Source organism: Pelophylax lessonae, assembly GCF_965119305.1.
Source record: "Pelophylax lessonae genome assembly, chromosome: 12".
Lineage (NCBI taxonomy): Eukaryota > Metazoa > Chordata > Amphibia > Anura > Ranidae > Pelophylax > Pelophylax lessonae.
The window spans coordinates 112106293-112125773 of NC_138779.1; the positions used below are offsets into that span (position 1 = coordinate 112106293).

A 19481-nucleotide genomic window follows, 5' to 3' on the forward strand; every position below is an offset into this window, starting at 1 on the left:
GAGTGTGTTAAAGCCCATATGGAAGGTTGCGTGTGGCAACGCAGATGTTCCAAGAGAACTTACAATTTAATGAGGACCTTTCACATGAACTATGAGATGTACTCGGCTATCAGAAGATGGAGAGGAGAGCAGGGGGAAAAAGTGTCAAAGTGTATGAGTGCTGCAACTGCTTAACAGAGAGGAGTCCTAGTGTGGACAGTGAAGATGGCATCAGGAGTCCCAGGGAGGACAGAGAAGAGGACGCCGGAGGTCCTAGTTTGGACAGTAAAGATGGAGGCCAGAGGCACGGGAAGAGAGGTGCCAGGGGCCTGGTGTATGTGCATGCTATATGGATGGATGTTGACTGAGCATTTGACAGCGGGACATTTATTCTTTATAGTTGTTGTACCGATACTTTGGGGATTGTAGTCGGCCATGCCAAGAAGGGCAGTGGGGCTAATCCTGGAGCCAGTATGGAAGATGAGAATTGCACGTGTGTAGCGAGGAAGAGAAGTATCGGTCATGCGACCGACAGCGGTATACTACTCTTGCAAAGCAATGGAGTCGTGCGGATGCATGTCTGGCAAGTGACATGATCCGCTTAGCAGCTACTTGTTAGAGGCCTGCAGTGAAGAAGCATGGCAGGGGAAGAGTTACAGTACTGCGCGGGAAAGCACGCCACGTGCAGATCAGCCCAGTAGGAGGAGTCATCACCCCATATGGCGAAAGGGTGGAGATAGCGGAAGCATCGGGCCAATCAGGAGTGATCCAGGGGACCCTATTAATATCCCCTCCTTCGGGTGTGGCCATGGGGGATACACGTGTAGGAGGAGGAAGCATGTCATTCATGAGAGGAGCGAAGAGTGTGCCCCCTATTAGGATCTCATCATAGGATGCCTGTCTTGACTACTACTTTGATGTTTTTACCCGTGGATGCTTGTAAGTGCATGTCTGTTTTTTAAATAAACTTCCATAGCAGTTTTACACTATGTATTTTCCTCTGGTTTATTTACATGCTTTTGGTGAATGAGGGATTCATCCTCCTCCTTTCCCCTGAATGTGAGCCTATGGAAACTTCTGCCGGTAACATCTCTGTTTAGAGGAATCCAAGTTTTCACTTGCCAAGCCTGTTTGACCATTTTTGCTACATGGCAATTTAGGTCCATGTGATTTGTGTGGATTATGCTTGCTAAGTGTATTTGACCTGTATGCTGTATGGCAATATAGGTCCGTGCGATTTGGTAAGCGCATTTAGGACGCGTGGTGGGACCTAACCACTTTTACCATCTCTTCAAGCTCTGGATGTCATATTCCATCAATGTGGATTGTGCTTGTTAAGTTTACTTGACCTGTGTGCTGTATGGCATCATTGGTTTATGCGATTTGGTAAGCGCATGCATTAACCTATCTGGTGCCGGGATCTTTTACCTATCATCTTCATCCAATCACACCGATGTTGGGCTCTTTTTGTGGATCCAGTGTATTTATTTTACATCATATTGGTGTTTATACTTGTGGATGCTTGTAAGTGCATGTCAGTTTTCAAAATAGATTTTTCCGTAGCAGTATGTTCCTTTTTTTGGTTTATTAACATGATCTCGATGAATGAGGGATTCACTTTTCCTCCGCCCCTTGGATTGAGAATATACAGAACATCTGCTAGTAACATCAATTTCACGGAGATCCGGAGATTTTCTCTGCCAAGCCAACTTGACCTGTTTGCTATATGGCAACACAGGTCTATGCGATTCGGTAAGCGCATATTGTATTTCCATTTGAGTGACGTATCTACAACGCTACTGGGATCATCCTTCTATCACAGTTGGGCTCCATATTCCATTTATGTGGATTTTATATTTTATATTGATTTGACCTATATGCTATAGGGCATTATAGATCCATGCGTTTTGGTAAGAGCATCATCATACCATCACTTCTGTTGTGGACTTATTTTTATATATTTTTTTTTTTATTGAATGATAAAGAAAGAATGACCAGCGCTACGGACTATAATATATGAAGGGAGTGTGAAATGGAAGGTGTAAGCTGCCCCAATCAACCCTTAAGTGTAAGGGTGAAAGTGAAAAAATAAAGTGTGACGATTGGTGTTGGCGCTACCTTGAGGTGATAAGAAATATATATATATATATACTGCCAAGAAATGGCGTGAATGGAAATAATAAAGTTGAGTGACCCACAAATCTCAAAATGTCACCGAATATTGTGAGTGGAAACTCCTTAATAAAATATAAACAATGTGTTTATTCAAATTATCCAAAATCAAATCAACAACCAATATAGTGATATGTGTAAATAACAGAATATATATAATATATAATAAAATAGTGGTAAACGTGAAAAGATTGTCCCACAACCACAAGTGTATTATCAGGTTACAATTCCCTGATATATGTGCCACACATAATGTGATTGAGTGGTAAAATAAATGCTGATAAGTAGAGTCCAATAATGGCCACTAGGTGGCAGTTTCAGTAATACGACCTGTAAACGTTATGAAGGGGGTCTCTTCTCCGTTGCGGGGGAGCAGCTTTGAGCCGGTGATGGATGCCCTAGGTGCTCACACAAAGAGAAGGCCCCATGGTGAATGAACAATCCATACAATGATGAAAAAAAGGCGTAGCACACTAACTCGGTACGATGATCAGGATCAGAAGAAAGACGGTGCGCGCTGTGATGCTTCCGCGTTCCACGGCCGACAACCGGAAGTGATGTTAGACGTACGAGACTCTGTTTACACAAGCGGGCGGATCTCCAAACTGGACTCTCCGACGATCGGGGAAGAGCAGCGGCGATCGCCGCCGCACCTCCTCTGGCCCGACTCCCACTGTGACTGAACACAGCGGGAGCGAGCTTCCCGCGGCGCACGCGCCGCCCACAAGGGGCGGAGTCCAGCGACGTAGGTCTACGTCGCTGGACGGGAACGAGCCACATTGCTGCAGTAGCAGCAATGTGAGCAGAGTTAAAGTGGTTAAAGAAGTGCTTCAAAGGACAGCAGAGGGCGCTGTGCTTCACTTCAACAAAAGGACTCTGCATAGGCAGCTAGTGTTAGGGGACAAGCTCTTCCAGGAAAGAGGGGACCCCCAGCGAGTCAAGACACTGGTTAGCAGAGGTAGTCAGGGAGGGAGTGGAAAGGTCGCCCTTGCAGTTAAAAGGAGGGTTTTTCCATTCAACTGTCAAGATAGTTAGGCTTGCATTTTCCTATGTGTATGCAGTTGACTAACTTTTGCTTCTTTTTCTTCTCTACAGGTGGGATCATCTTAGAGATAGTTAGTTAGGAGATTTGCATTGTAATTTTCTTCATTGTTCTCCACCAAACAAGTTTGTTTGGTGGGGGGTGCATCAGTTCTCATGCACCTTAAGCTGTTTGTAAATTTGTACAGCAGTGTAAAGATCTATTTTTTCACCATATTTATTTGTAAATTAGTTTTTTCCTTTTTTCCCCCTTTCCAGGTTTGTAAGATACTCCTGAGTTTTTGACAGGAGGCGCCTGCCTCGGAGTCAGAGGGACCTGGCTCAGTTTGGTGTGTGGTGGATGTAGCACCCTACAGGCAGGTACTAGGTAAAATATAGTGGGCTTTGTCTGCCTAACAGCAGAGCCATGATTTATTTTTGTCAGGTAGGTTGTCATGGCTTCAAGGTGTGTCTGCTGAGAGGGGAGTCTCCACACTGGCTCCGTGAGAGGCTTCTCGTAGGGCAGTGGAGGAAACCCAATCAATGACACATTCAGGCTTGTAGCTACCTCAGAAGGCAGATTCTGCCACAAAGGATTCTGGGAGTGGGTATAAGTTTGAGGGGAGTGCATGACTCATTGTCTTTGGCGGAAAGCAGTGTCCCAGGGGGGAGAGTACAGCTGTCTCTCCTCCTGTCAGAGGAAGCAGATGTCTCTTGGTGTTGCCTCAGAATCCAGAGGGTGCTGAGTTGAGCTGAAGGGGATCCAGTGTGCCGAGAACCAGCGGAGAGAGAGAGGTCCAGTCCCAGGAAAGCCTACAAAGGTCATGAGTACTGTGGATTGCCCCTGGGGGTCTGCCTAGTGTCAGAGGGGCCCACTCCGGAGGAGGTTCTGGGGATCCAAGTGCCAGCTAGCTGTTAAGGGGGTGCCTAGTCAGAGGACCCTGAAGTTAGAGGGGGTACCTAGTCAGAGGGCCCTGAAGTGCTAAGGGGAGGCACCTGCAGTTTGGGCCCTGAAGAGTCAGTGTACAGTGTGGAGTGTACCAGTTGAGAGTTGCAGCAGTATAGGAATTTACGCCAGTGCAGGGCTGGAGGGAGCTGTTCAGTGACTTTTTGGAGCAAAGCAGTGTTTTAAGTCAAGTATTCTACAGTACTGGATCTTCTGAGTTAAAGTCGAGGTTCCAGCACAGCTTGCAGTGTTACAGTATATTCAAACGTCAGGAAGCGTTGGCTAGTGTCGGCTGGCATCAAGACAGCGCTAATAGGCATTTTTGCCAAAAGAGTCCCAAAAGTGTACCTAGTTGAGCCAGAGGAGTATCCCACTCATTCCCTTCTCCCATCCCCTTAATACAATAAAACAACCAAACCAAAGATGCCGGATTTGTCATTGTCTCAGTTCTCCCACCTGGGGTCACAGCTCACATGGGCTGGAGAGGCAAGCGGTAACAATGGCAGACCCACCTTAGGCTCAATGCCTGGAAAACCTGCTACAAAAGCATAAAAAATGCATGTGAAATTGGTAGGCACTTTAATGTGCATTACTAATCAACGCAAGTCTAAACTAGTCTAAAAAAAAGAGGAGGGGTCACTGGATCACCAATGAACTTTTATTACAACCACTTGTTATGAATTAGCACTTTACTTTGTGCACATTGCTTATTTGCATTTGGACTTTTGGTTCCTGTGTTAACCCATTGTAAGCACTTCACAGCAATTCCTGCTGGTTATTATTATTTTGCACTATTTAGCACTATTCGCACCTTCATCATTATTATTTATAGTGCCTACTTGCACATGAATTGTGTCTCATCAGTTAATTTATTGCTAGCTTATTACAGCCTTTTTGCTGTCTATAGCGAATATTATTTTTCTTTGCGTCTTTAGCACTATTAGCACTTTCGTCATCAGTATTAATTCACTGATCACTTTATTGATCTTTTTATCAGCACTTCAGCACTCTTCGTGTATATTTGCACATTTTGCACTGCTATTTATTTTAATAAAAAGAGGAAAAACAACTGCGCTAATTCAAAAAAGCAAAGCAGCAGCTTCAAGTGCGACTGACACCCCAAGAAGAAAATATATAAATAAAGCTGCGCTAACAATTGAAACAGTCCATGTGAATGTCCATAGATGAAAGGAAAAAAAGATGATGACCCTTGTGCAGGTACCGCTTACCAGATTCCAATCATTAAAGAGCCAAAAGATTAGAGGCAGGGTCTTCAAATATGGAACACAGCAAGCTTCATAGGGCTCCAATGAGAATCTCCTCAATGGTCAGAAGTAGCAGATACTGTAGCCAAAATGATGGGAACCGAATCCGCAGACCTCAGAAGGCAGCAAACCCGTACCGTGGTGATGCAAATGTCCAAGGATACCTTTATACAATGAGGAAAAAAAAGGCAAACGCCATAGCGTAAAACCATAAAACAAACGATGATGACACCCAAATAGTGATAACTAAAAGTCCAATATTGGTGAATAGTGACAGCCACCACCGAAGAGGGTAGGATCCCCTTATTGACTGGACCAAGAAGCTTAATCAAGTAGTGAGATAAACCGCTTACCAGATGGACTAGAAGATAAACATATAATAGAACCTAGAGGGCACCAGTGAGAATGGGTACTCTTACCAGCTCCAGATATTGCATGAGCGGGGGTTCAAAATGACGCTGGACAACACTCCTGATAGCGCTCATCAACCAGGCTCAGGGAGGGATGCAGGTTACCCGAGAAATGAGGAGGGGAGAGCCATAGCATAAAATCCAACGACTATTTATTGACACAAAAAATGTATTGCACTTACAAATATCAGACGACAAAGAACGTAGGTGAGAGGGGTTGGAGGGAGGTAACAGCCGCCGGCCGGACGGCACCGCTCGCCCGTCCTTCACAACAAGTAGGTGGGTGTGACGTCAGCACGCCGTGACCTGACTAGTTTCATCAGAGATGATTTTTTCAAAGTTACGGGCGGCGTGCTGACGCCACCTATAAATATAGTTGAATCGATGACCGGAAGTTCCTTTTCGGCCATTTTCGTTATGGTAATAAAAAACCGGAACTACACGTCATAAACCGGAAGAGGATATGACGTATATTGCCCAAATGTAAACAAATAGTAAGAGTGGAGCTCCACATCCAAGGGATCAGAAATTACATCAACACAAACCGGAAGTCCACTACGAGATCCGGACCTTAGCGCCGAGACTCCGTAACAGCCCCAGATGGCAGATTTGTCAAAAGTGCCATCTCATCGGCCAACAGAAAATTAAATTAGTATAAAATGATATTATAACTGAATAATTAAAGTAGGATATTCCGGTCATGGATTCCTAAATAAAATACAATACAAATAAAAAACTAGAATCACTAAAATTAATTACAAAATAAATGCATTGAAACATATTAGAATAGTACCTAAAAAATGCATAAAAAGCACCTGTGCAGAACATATTGTCCCCTAAAAAGAAACTAAAAATTCACCAACCAAAAAGGTAATTATTAGATATTCTTTGAAAATCCTAATCAACTCAAGAGTTATCGATGAATGCGTTGATCTCTATATCAACATTCAAGCCAAAAGGTGTGTATGTTTTGACCCTATATATCCAGGCCATCTCAAGGCGGGAGATACCCCTCTTATGAGGTTCACCCCGCCAATGTGGAGTAAACTTGTCTATTCCCAAAAATAGTGTATTCTTGGGATCACTATTATGGGCCTGGGCATAATGTTTCGATACCGAATGCTTCGGAAATGATTTTCGAATATTGGCCACATGTTCATTGAGTCTGACATTCATAGGGCGTTTGGTTCTACCTATGTATTGATAGCCACAAGGGCATTGGAGCAGATAGACAACTCCCTTGGTAGTGCACGAAATGAAAGGCTCAATGTCATGTGACTTGCCAGTACTATGTGAGGTAAAAGATTTGGTATTCCGTTTCCGTATTGAATTCAAAGAACATATCTGGCACCTATTACATTTGTAATAACCAGTGAGCTGGTCTAGGAAAGTACTCCTGGGTTTGGGGGGTTCCAGCACGTTGGGGGCCAGACTATGTCTTAAGGATAGTGCACCCTTAAAAACAACCCTGGGTTTCTCAGGTAGGGTTGTGCCTAGGACAGGGTCATTATTTAAAATATGCCAGTGACGGCGTATTAAGTTTTTAATGACCATGTGTTGACTGGAAAAGGTGGTAATAAAGGGAGCAGCGGGCACATTGGAAACTGTATTGTCTTCCACCTCCCGTGGTTTCAAGAGTAAAGCTCTGTCTTTTTGCTGCACCTCCAAGAGTGTTTTCTGGAGAAATTCATGATCATATCCCTTCTCAAGAAATCTCTTGGTTAAAACCTCCGACTGAGAAAGAAAAACCTGATGACTGGAACAATTCCTCCTGATGCAGAGATATTGTCCCTTTGGCACAGCCTTTAGCCAAGGGTCATGGTGACAGCTGTCGACGGGAATGTATGAATTTCTGTCCGTCGATTTAAAGTAGGTAGAGGTGAAAAAACAGTTATCCTTCACAGTTATGGTAATGTCAAGAAAGTTAATAGTAGATTGACTACATTCATAATTAAGTTGGATCCCTCTTGAGTTGGAATTCAACATCTCCATAAAGGCTACCAGGTCACGATGATGACCATCCCAGAGGAGGAGGACATCATCTATGTACCTGGCCCACAACCTCAACTGAGGCCTATGGTGGGCATAGATGACGTCCTCCTCCCACTGTGCCATAAACAGGTTGGCAAGGGAGGGGGCGTACTTAGCCCCCATTGCCACACCTGTCGTCTGGCGATAAAACCTCCCATCAAACCAAAAGTAGTTGTGATGGGTGGCGAATTCCAAAAGTCTCATAATGAGTGAGATCTGTTGGTCAGGTATAGAGGAGTCTCTGTCTAGAAACATTCCCACTGCATTAAGACCCAAATGATGTGGAATGACGGTAAGTAGTGAAGATACGTCCGCTGTTACCATCCATAGGTCAGCAGTGGGAGTCAATCCAGATAGTAAATTAAGGACATGTGTAGTGTCCTTAATATACGATGGGGTCTTTTGGACCAGAGGCTGCAGATAAGAGTCAATGTACTTTCCCACCCGGGACGTCACAGAGTCTATGCCACTGACGATGGGACGACCCGGGGGGGAAGTCAGACTCTTATGCAGTTTAGGGAGACAATATATCACCGGAGTCCGGGGACATTTTGGGACAAGATAAGCCTTCTCCTTTTTGTTGAGTATGCCTCTTTGGTAACCATCTTCAACTATGTTTACCAACTCCTTTTTGTATTTGATCTTAGGGTCGGAGGGCAGTGTGACATAAGTCTGACCATCACTCAATAGTCTATACATTTCTGCCATATAGTCGTCCCTATCCAGGACTGCTATCCCACCGCCTTTGTCGGCAGGCCTGATCACCAAGTTTTTATTATTACATAGGGAATCTAATCCGGTCTGTAAATTAGTGGGTAGAGAAGTTTTATGCACTTGAATGCGATCCAGATCTCTAAGCACCACATCCCTGAAAACTTTCAGAGATGGTGCTAAAGATCCTGGCGGGTTGAACACAGATGCATTTGATAACCCGGAATGCTGATATTGCTGGGGTACATTAGTTTGTTGGCTAATTGGGTTACACATCATGTATCTTTTTACACTCATTTTCCTCACAAACTTGTGTACATCCATGTAAGTTTGGAATTTATTAAGGCGTTGTGGGGGTGCAAATTTAAGGCCTTTATCTAAAATTTGAATCTCAGCACTGCTACGGGTGACCTTGCTGAGGTTAAAGATACCTGCACCCTCTACGTTTTGGATTTTTTTAGATTTAATGCGCCTGCCTCCCCGACATCCTCTTGAGGTTCGGCTGGGCGCTTGATGCCTTGATTGGCCTTGGGAAAACCCCAACCAGGATAACTTTGACCTACTAGGGTCTCAGAGTTAGGGTTCTCCAAGGCCACCTCTCTCACTGTATGTGTACTATTGAGTGGTTGAGGTGTTTCCACATCTTCAGGGGCCTCATTGTCCTTAAGCGGGTAGAATCGGTTATTAACCGGTACACTATACTGATAGCCCTCTTGTCTAGGGGGAGGATGATCTCTTCTAGAATTCTGAGGTTCCCTTACAGGCCCTGATGGACGATTGTAACCTGGATCATACCAATATGGTTGGGATCTAGGGGGACTGTAATACTGCTGCCAGTGTGGTGGTCTATATTGGTCAGGTTCTGGACATTGGGGATTAGGATAATAATATCCTGATTCCGCAAAGTTGTCTGGTCCTCTCCTCCATTGAGGAGTATGGGGATAGTTGGGATAGCCATACCCTCCATGCTGGTTGCGGTCTCTACCGCGTTGCCAGTCACCTTGTTGACCCTGTCCAGAAAAATGATTATTAGGTTTAGGTTGGTTCCCAGTGGGTTTGTTATTAGCCACATTGGGGCCCCTATGTGGTGATTTGTATGAGAGACGTCGACCATTAGGCCGAGGTCCCTTTTTGTTTGTTTTGGGACCATTATTATTGGTTTGAGGTGGGCCATTAAAAGCAACTCTTGGGGGGTTAGTTGAAACTTCCATTGCATCATCAGGTTGCTCTTGGTCACCCAACAATTTCTTTTGCCACTCGAAGACTGCACTTGACTGATAGTCCTGTAAGTCGCGATTGAACTTTTTACGTTTTTTAATTTTTTGCTCTCTCTCTTCCTTTTGGAGAAGCTTCAATAGGTCAGCCGACGCGGCCTTATAGGCCTCACTAGTCATATGAGGGACTAATTTCTCTTTAACAATTTTGATTTCCCCATCCAGCCTAGTTAATTTGGCATTTTTACGGGGTTTATGAGAAATCTCAAAAAATTAACCCCTGCCTCGTTGAAGTATCTGTGCCATTCTTCAAGCTCACCCTCATCTGACTGGGGACATACCTCCCACCTCAGACTCCTGGGCACCATAGTTCTCTTAACATAAGTTTCAAGAAAAACTATGTCCCACTGGGTGTGTACTTCAGATACCATTAAATTTTTAAGCCTCATGAACAGACCACTCATGTCAAAATCATCTGAAGTAAATGATTCGAATACCCCATCGGTGTTAACCACCTTAGAGGCCCTATAATCAAAAATATCCATGAAAAAGCAGCAATTGAAAGTCAAACAGGTGAAATAAAAAGAGGAAAAACAACTGCGCTAATTCAAAAAAGCAAAGCAGCAGCTTCAAGTGCGACTGACACCCCAAGAAGAAAATATATAAATAAAGCTGCGCTAACAATTGAAACAGTCCATGTGAATGTCCATAGATGAAAGGAAAAAAAAAGATGATGACCCTTGTGCAGGTACCGCTTACCAGATTCCAATCATTAAAGAGCCAAAAGATTAGAGGCAGGGTCTTCAAATATGGAACACAGCAAGCTTCATAGGGCTCCAATGAGAATCTCCTCAATGGTCAGAAGTAGCAGATACTGTAGCCAAAATGATGGGAACCGAATCCGCAGACCTCAGAAGGCAGCAAACCCGTACCGTGGTGATGCAAATGTCCAAGGATACCTTTATACAATGAGGAAAAAAAAGGCAAACGCCATAGCGTAAAACCATAAAACAAACGATGATGACACCCAAATAGTGATAACTAAAAGTCCAATATTGGTGAATAGTGACAGCCACCACCGAAGAGGGTAGGATCCCCTTATTGACTGGACCAAGAAGCTTAATCAAGTAGTGAGATAAACCGCTTACCAGATGGACTAGAAGATAAACATATAATAGAACCTAGAGGGCACCAGTGAGAATGGGTACTCTTACCAGCTCCAGATATTGCATGAGCGGGGGTTCAAAATGACGCTGGACAACACTCCTGATAGCGCTCATCAACCAGGCTCAGGGAGGGATGCAGGTTACCCGAGAAATGAGGAGGGGAGAGCCATAGCATAAAATCCAACGACTATTTATTGACACAAAAAATGTATTGCGCTTACAAATATCAGACGACAAAGAACGTAGGTGAGAGGGGTTGGAGGGAGGTAACAGCTCTCTCTCTTCCTTTTGGAGAAGCTTCAATAGGTCAGCCGACGCGGCCTTATAGGCCTCACTAGTCATATGAGGGACTAATTTCTCTTTAACAATTTTGATTTCCCCATCCAGCCTAGTTAATTTGGCATTTTTACGGGATATGAGAAATCTCAAAAAATTAACCCCTGCCTCGTTGAAGTATCTGTGCCATTCTTCAAGCTCACCCTCATCTGACTGGGGACATACCTCCCACCTCAGACTCCTGGGCACCATAGTTCTCTTAACATAAGTTTCAAGAAAAACTATGTCCCACTGGGTGTGTACTTCAGATACCATTAAATTTTTAAGCCTCATGAACAGACCACTCATGTCAAAATCATCTGAAGTAAATGATTCGAATACCCCATCGGTGTTGACCACCTTAGAGGCCCTATAATCAAAAATATCCATGAAAAAGCAGCAATTGAAAGTCAAACAGGTGAAATAAAAAGAGGAAAAACAACTGCGCTAATTCAAAAAAGCAAAGCAGCAGCTTCAAGTGCGACTGACACCCCAAGAAGAAAATATATAAATAAAGCTGCGCTAACAATTGAAACAGTCCATGTGAATGTTCATAGATGAAAGGAAAAAAGATGATGACCCTTGTGCAGGTACCGCTTACCAGATTCCAATCATTAAAGAGCCAAAAGATTAGAGGCAGGGTCTTCAAATATGGAACACAGCAAGCTTCATAGGGCTCCAATGAGAATCTCCTCAATGGTCAGAAGTAGCAGATACTGTAGCCAAAATGATGGAAACCGAATCCGCAGACCTCAGAAGGCAGCAAACCTGTACCGTGGTGATGCAAATGTCCAAGGATACGTTTATACAATGAGGAAAAAAAAGGCAAACGCCATAGCGTAAAACCATAAAACAAACGATGATGACACCCAAATAGTGATAACTAAAAGTCCAATATTGGTGAATAGTGACAGCCACCACCGAACAGGGTAGGATCCCCTTATTGACTGGACCAAGAAGCTTAATCAAGTAGTGAGATAAACCGCTTACCAGATGGACTAGAAGATAAACATATAATAGAACCTAGAGGGCACCAGTGAGAATGGGTACTCTTACCAGCTCCAGATATTGCATGAGCGGGGGTTCAAAATGACACTGGACAACACTCCTGATAGCGCTCATCAACCAGGCTCAGGGAGGGATGCAGGTTACCCGAGAAATGAGGAGGGGAGAGCCATAGCATAAAATCCAACGACTATTTATTGACACAAAAAATGTATTGCACTTACAAATATCAGACGACAAAGAACGTAGGTGAGAGGGGTTGGAGGGAGGTAACAGCCGCCGGCCGGACGGCACCGCTCGCCCGTCCTTCACAACAAGTAGGTGGGTGTGACGTCAGCACGCCGTGACCTGACTAGTTTCATCAGAGATGATTTTTTCAAAGGTACGGGCGGCGTGCTGACGCCACCTATAAATATAGTTGAATGGATGACCGGAAGTTCCTTTTCGGCCATTTTCGTTATGGTAATAAAAAAACGGAACTACACGTCATAAACCGGAAGAGGATATGACGTATATTGCCCAAATGTAAACAAATAGTAAGAGTGGAGCTCCACATCCAAGGGATCAGAAATTACATCAACACAAACCGGAAGTCCACTACGAGATCCGGACCTTAGCGCCGAGACTCCATAACAGCCCCAGATGGCAGATTTGTCAAAAGTGCCATCTCATCTGCCAACAGAAAATTAAATTAGTATAAAATTATATTATAACTGAATAATTAAAGTAGGATATTCCGGTTATGGATTCCTAAATAAAATACAATACAAATAAAAAACTAGAATCACTAAAATTAATTACAAAATAAATGCATTGCAACATATTAGAATAGTACCTAAAAAATGCATAAAAAGCACCTGTGCAGAACATATTGTCCCCTAAAAAGAAACTAAAAATTCACCAACCAAAAAGGTAATTATTAGATATTCTTTGAAAATCCTAATCAACTCAAGAGTTATCGATGAATGCGTCATATCCTCTTCCGGTTTATGACGTGTAGTTCCGGTTTTTTATTACCATAACGAAAATGGCCGAAAAGGAACTTCCGGTCATCGATTCAACTATATTTATAGGTGGCGTCAGCACGCCGCCCGTAACTTTGAAAAAATCATCTCTGATGAAACTAGTCAGGTCACGGCGTGCTGACGTCACACCCACCTACTTGTTGTGAAGGACGGGCGAGCGGTGCCGTCCGGCCGGCGGCTGTTACCTCCCTCCAACCCCTCTCACCTACGTTCTTTGTCGTCTGATATTTGTAAGTGCAATACATTTTTTGTGTCAATAAATAGTCGTTGGATTTTATGCTATGGCTCTCCCCTCCTCATTTCTCGGGTAACCTGCATCCCTCCCTGAGCCTGGTTGATGAGCGCTATCAGGAGTGTTGTCCAGCGTCATTTTGAACCCCCGCTCATGCAATATCTGGAGCTGGTAAGAGTACCCATTCTCACTGGTGCCCTCTAGGTTCTATTATATGTTTATCTTCTAGTCCATCTGGTAAGCGGTTTATCTCACTACTTGATTAAGCTTCTTGGTCCAGTCAATAAGGGGATCCTACCCTCTTCGGTGGTGGCTGTCACTATTCACCAATATTGGACTTTTAGTTATCACTATTTGGGTGTCATCATCGTTTGTTTTATGGTTTTACGCTATGGCGTTTGCCTTTTTTTCCTCATTGTATAAACGTATCCTTGGACATTTGCATCACCACGGTACGGGTTTGCTGCCTTCTGAGGTCTGCGGATTCGGTTCCCATCATTTTGGCTACAGCATCTGCTACTTCTGACCATTGAGGAGATTCTCATTGGAGCCCTATGAAGCTTGCTGTGTTCCATATTTGAAAACCCTGCCTCTAATCTTTTGGCTCTTTAATGATTGGAATCTGGTAAGCGGTACCTGCACAAGGGTCATCATCTTTTTTTACTTTCATCTATGGACATTCACATGGACTGTTTCAATTGTTAGCGCAGCTTTATTTATATATTTATTTTAATAAGAAGGATTGATTTACGAATATCCACATTGTTATATTAATTCATATCTACATTGCTATTATCCTCATCGTTTATGATCATTTGTCCACTGATCATCTTTATTGTTTCATCAGCACTTAATCACTCATTGTGTTATTTTGCACATTTTGCACTGCTATTATTATAGATTTTTTATGAAGGATTGATATATATATATATATATATATATATATATATATATATATATATTATTATCCCCACTTTTTATGATCGTTAGTTCTACCATACCACTATTTATTTGACTTTTATGATTATTATCTGTGATTTATTCTTCATATTCTACATATTACCTTGATTTTATCTCCACGGTTTTTTCTGTGGTCCACCATTCCTAGAAATTAAGCACTGATTTCCCTTCTTCTTGTAAACTAGTCTAAAGCCTGCACGCTGACAGGCGATAAAGTGTTAAAATCATCTGTGGGCACCCCAGCACATATCCAGCATATTATATACTCAATGGTATAGCATGTACAGAGTCAGAAACAGTAATCATAAACGTCCTTTTCCTTTATAGAAAGGTGAATAGAATGTACTCACCCTGACCGAAATAGCCACTAATTCAAAGCACAAGTATATGGTTAGCAATCAAATACAATCTCCAACCTGTTGTATACCAGCATTTCCCCTTCCTAACCGTGCTGGACTTTGGATTGTATGCATGCTGTCAACAGGACCAAATCACCAGCTAGATACAATAAATATAAAAAAGAAAACAGCACTCCTTTTTGCAAAGCATACACCCACAATGGAATACTATAGTCACACACTGTCCCAAATACAAATACAGAAATGTCCACAGTGCTCTGTTCATCTACAGGCATAAAGCTACTTATTTAGCACAGTCAGTGGGAGAACTTACTTCTGTGAAGTCAGATGTAAAACATACCAGTCCTGTTCCATGCACTGTAACCAGTCCTTTCCGCTTTGTATCGCACTTCAGTGCTCTAAGCCTCACCCTTCCTGCTATAAGGAAATGTTTGCTCAAGCTGGTTTTCCTGTATATATTATTATTATTATTATTATTATTATACAGGATTTATATAGCGCCAACGGTTTGCGCAGCGCTTTACAATGTGGGGGAAGGCAATACAGTTACAATACAGTTCAATACAGAAGGAATTAGAGGGCCCTGCTCGTTAGAGCTTACAATCTAGAGGATTTATATTTGGGACAGTTACAAAACATTTAGGCCTCATGCACACAGGGCATTTTTACAGCTGCTTTTATGAGTGTTAGACTTTTTTTTTTTTTTTTTTTTGCAGCTTAAAAATGTCCCTCCATGCTATTCTATGGTCTCATGCACACACAGACTTTTAGCAGCTGTAAGTGCCATAGGCAATTTTAAGCTGTAAAACAAAACCCAGGGCCAGTGCGTTCTGGAGCTGCAGCGTTAACCGGTTGCCGACTGCGCACAGTATATTTACTGCGGCAGTCAGCCCCGGCCAGGCAGAGTGACGTAGATCTACGTCGCTCGCCTGTCACCGGGTTTTGAGCCAATAGCGGGCGAGCGCGTGCCCGCTAAGGAGCGCGCCCGCTGAGGCGCGCGCCCGCTGAGGCTCGTTCACAGAGGAGTCCGGGCCTGTGACCGGCGGATCCGATGTCCGCCGGTCACACTACGATCGTCGGTAGAGCGGGAGAAAGGCGGACGGCTTATGTAAACAAGCCGCCTGTCATTCTCCTCTGTGTAAAAATGGAGATCAGACGGTTCTACTATGTAAAACCGTTGATCTCTGTTTTTACAATAGGAGACCTGTCCCACTACAGTTAGAAGCACGCCCCTAGGACACACTTAACCCCTCCCTCTCCAATACAGTTAACCCCTTCCCTGCCAGTGTCATTTTTACAGTTACAGTGCATATGTATAGCACTGATTACTGCAGTAATGTCACTGGTACCCCCAAAGTGTCAAAAATGTCAGTCAAGGGTCCGATCTGTCCGCCGCAATGTCGCAGTACCGCAAAAAAAAATCGCAGATCGCCGCCATTACTCGTTAAAAAAAAAAACACCAAAAATGACAAAAATCTTTCCCTTTGTTAGTAAACGCGATAACTTTTGCGCAAACCAATCAAAATACGCTTTTTGCGATTTTTTTTTTACCAAACATATGTAGCATAAAACAAATTGGCCGAAAATGTTAAAAAATTTTGATTTTTACATTTTTTTGGGGGGAATTTCATATAAAAAAAGTGAAAAATATTGTGTACAAAAAGGGGGCATGGGGATAGCGGGACTTTAAATATTTGTACTATGAATATGTAGATTTTATTTATTTTATTTACGGACTAATGCTCCAGGATTTATTTTTACCGTGCAGCAAAAAATAAATGAATATATTGAAACTACTTTATTTCCATTTGGAGATTTGTAACAGCAACCTACCTCATTTAAAGTCCCGCTATCTCCATGTCCCCTTTTTGTACACAATATTAGGGATGGAGATGGTTGCTGTGATGCTTCAGATCATTTCCTATTCATTCTTTACACAAGTGAAAAATATATATAAAATATAGCGCATGATCAAAAAATCACACAGGTGATCAAATACCACCAAAAGAAAGCTCTGTTTGTGGGAAAAAAAGGACGTGAAATTCGTTTAGGTACAGCGTCGCACGACCGCGCAATTGTCCGTTAAAGTCACGCAGTAAAAAATCACAAAAAAAACCCTGGTCAGGAAGGGGGTAAAATCTTCCGGGGCTTAACCACTTGCCGACTGCGCACAGTATATTTACTGCGGCAGTCAGCCCCGGCCAGACAGAGTGACGTAGGTCTACGTCGCTACTTCCCGCCGGTCCTGTGCGCGGTCCTGTGCGCGCTCCCGCGCGTCCCCGCCGACACCGATGGCTCGATTGGGTTCAGAACCGATCAGTCATCAGGTCCAGGCCAATGATTTTTGGCCTGGACCTGTAGATCGGTCCTGCCCAATCAGATCCTGTTCTGAGCCTGTGAAATGTAAACACAGGCTCAGAAAAGACGTGCCCTCCTCTCCCATGATCCTTTTTGGATTCATCTCGAGAAGAGAGCACATCTAACTGTAAGTACTGCACCATACACAGTCACACACAGCTAGATAGGCACATTTACCCCCCGATCGCCCCCCCGATTAACCCCTACAGCCCCTGAGACAACACACACACAGCATATAGCATTTTCCTATATACCTGTATAAGTGTGATTTATGGTCAGGTGTAGCGCTTGCGGCCCCCCCTTTTCCACTTGAATTACCCGCCACCCCCCCTAATAAAGATTTAACCCCCTGATCCCCCCTGACCCCCCCCTGATCACCGCCAGTTAACCCCTACACCCTCTGTCACATCAGCACTAATACAAACGTAATATACAGTGTTTTTGTAATTTTGTATTAGTGTGATTGTGATCAGAATTAGCTCAGGCGACTATGTTTCTGTCCCAAGAAGTTTTAGGGTCCCCGCCACCCACCCAATAAAGATTTAACCCCCTGACCCCCCCCTGATCACCCCTACACCCCCTGCCACAACACTCACTGTATACAGTATATAGCATTTTCCTATATACCCGTATAAGTGTGATTTGTGGTCAGGTGTAGCGCTTGCGACCCCCCCTTTTCCACTTGAATTACCCGCCACCCCCCCTAATAAAGATTTAACCCCCTGATCCCCCCTGATCACCACCAGTTAACCCCTACCCCGCTGTCACATCAGCACTAATACAAGCGTAATATACAGTGTTTTTGTATTTTTGTATTAGTGTCATTGTGATCAGAATTAGCACAGGCGACTAAGTTTCTGTCCAAAGAAGGTTTAGGGGCCCCGCCACCCGCCCAATAAAGATTTAACCCCCTGACCCCCCCCTGATCACCCCTACACCCCCTGCCACAACACACACTGTATACAGTATATAGCATTTTCTATATACCCGTATAAGTGTGACTTGTGACCAGGTTTAGCGCTTGCCACCGTTCCTTTTATCCTTAGGATACCCGCCAGCCCCTTCCAATAAAGATGTAACCCCCTGATCCCCCCCTGATCACATCCAGTTAACCCCTTCCCCCCTGTCACATTGCACACTAATACACACATAATATACTGTTTTTACTGTATTTTGTATTAGTGTGATTGTGACTTGAGGTTGCGCTAGCGAGTTAGTTTCTATCCCAAAGGAGGTTTAGGGTCCCCGCCAGCCCGTGATCCCCGGCGCATAGTTAGAAATAACCCCTTGATTACCACACACACACACGCACGCACATACACTTCCATTACTAGTATAGTGTTTGAACAGATCAATATCTGATCTGATCAGAACTATACTAGCGTCCCCATAGTTTAGGGTTCCCAAAACGCGGTGTTTGCACGATCAGCACTGATTCTGGCCAGCACCTGCGTTTAACCCTTTCACCCAGGCAAGTGTAGTAATCAATAGATTACTGTCACTTACAAAAAAACACAACACACAAAACCGCTGTGTTAGCAGAGTCAGGCCTGATCCCTGCTAGCATTAGCAGTTTTTTTGGTAGCGCTTGATATATTCCTTGACAACCAGGAGCTTTTATTACCTGTGAGTCGCACCACTGTACCGGTAAATTTAGTTACCAAAATGACCAAACGTTGGTACAGTGGTGAAGAGGTATATAATATACTGTCCGTGTCATCTGATAGCGATGGGGAATGACCGAATTAGTGTCAGTATATGAACCTGATGACAGCAGCGGATCCCTGACAGATAGCTCCGACGACAGATGGGTCCCTGTTAGACCCAGGCATACCCGACCCCATTCTGGAGTTGTTGAGATGCAGGAATCGCAGGGTGCTCGTATGGAGCAGAGTGTGGTTACTAGTGCCTCTCATTTTTCTGGCAACCTGGCAAGCGCCAGCGGCCTAGTACACCCTGGACCTAGTACAACCAGCACTGCAGTATCACCTGGTGACGTGGCGAGTCCCCTAAGTGCAGTTGAAGCTGGTGCGGTGGCTAGCACAAGTAGTGGCCCGCAGCCACCGCGTATTCGTAGACAGGCCCGTAGAGCCCATAGTGCCCTCCCTGATGCCCTGGCATATCCCGATTGGCAATCCACTGATTCTACAGCGCCAGTACTTGCCCCATTCACTGCCCAACCTGGAATCCACGTGGAGACAGCTGGTTTTACGCCCCTGAACTTTTATGAGCTGTTCTTCACGGAAGATCTTTACAGATCTATTGTGGATCAATCAAATTTATATGCACAACAGTTCATCGCTGCCAACCCAA

At 43.9% G+C, this 19481-nt stretch overlaps 1 pseudogene across 1 annotated transcript in view; it reads right to left on the reverse strand.

The window, feature by feature from the left end:
* The window catches only part of LOC309568902 (sulfotransferase 2B1-like), a 114215-nt pseudogene extending 99071 nt beyond the window's left edge, over positions 1 to 15144 (reverse strand). Inside the window, exon 1 of the transcript XR_014226127.1 lies at positions 15124 to 15144. The product of XR_014226127.1 is annotated as a sulfotransferase 2B1-like (transcript). The remainder of the gene's footprint in view (positions 1 to 15123) is intronic.
* Between the last annotated feature and the right edge of the window lie 4337 nt (positions 15145 to 19481).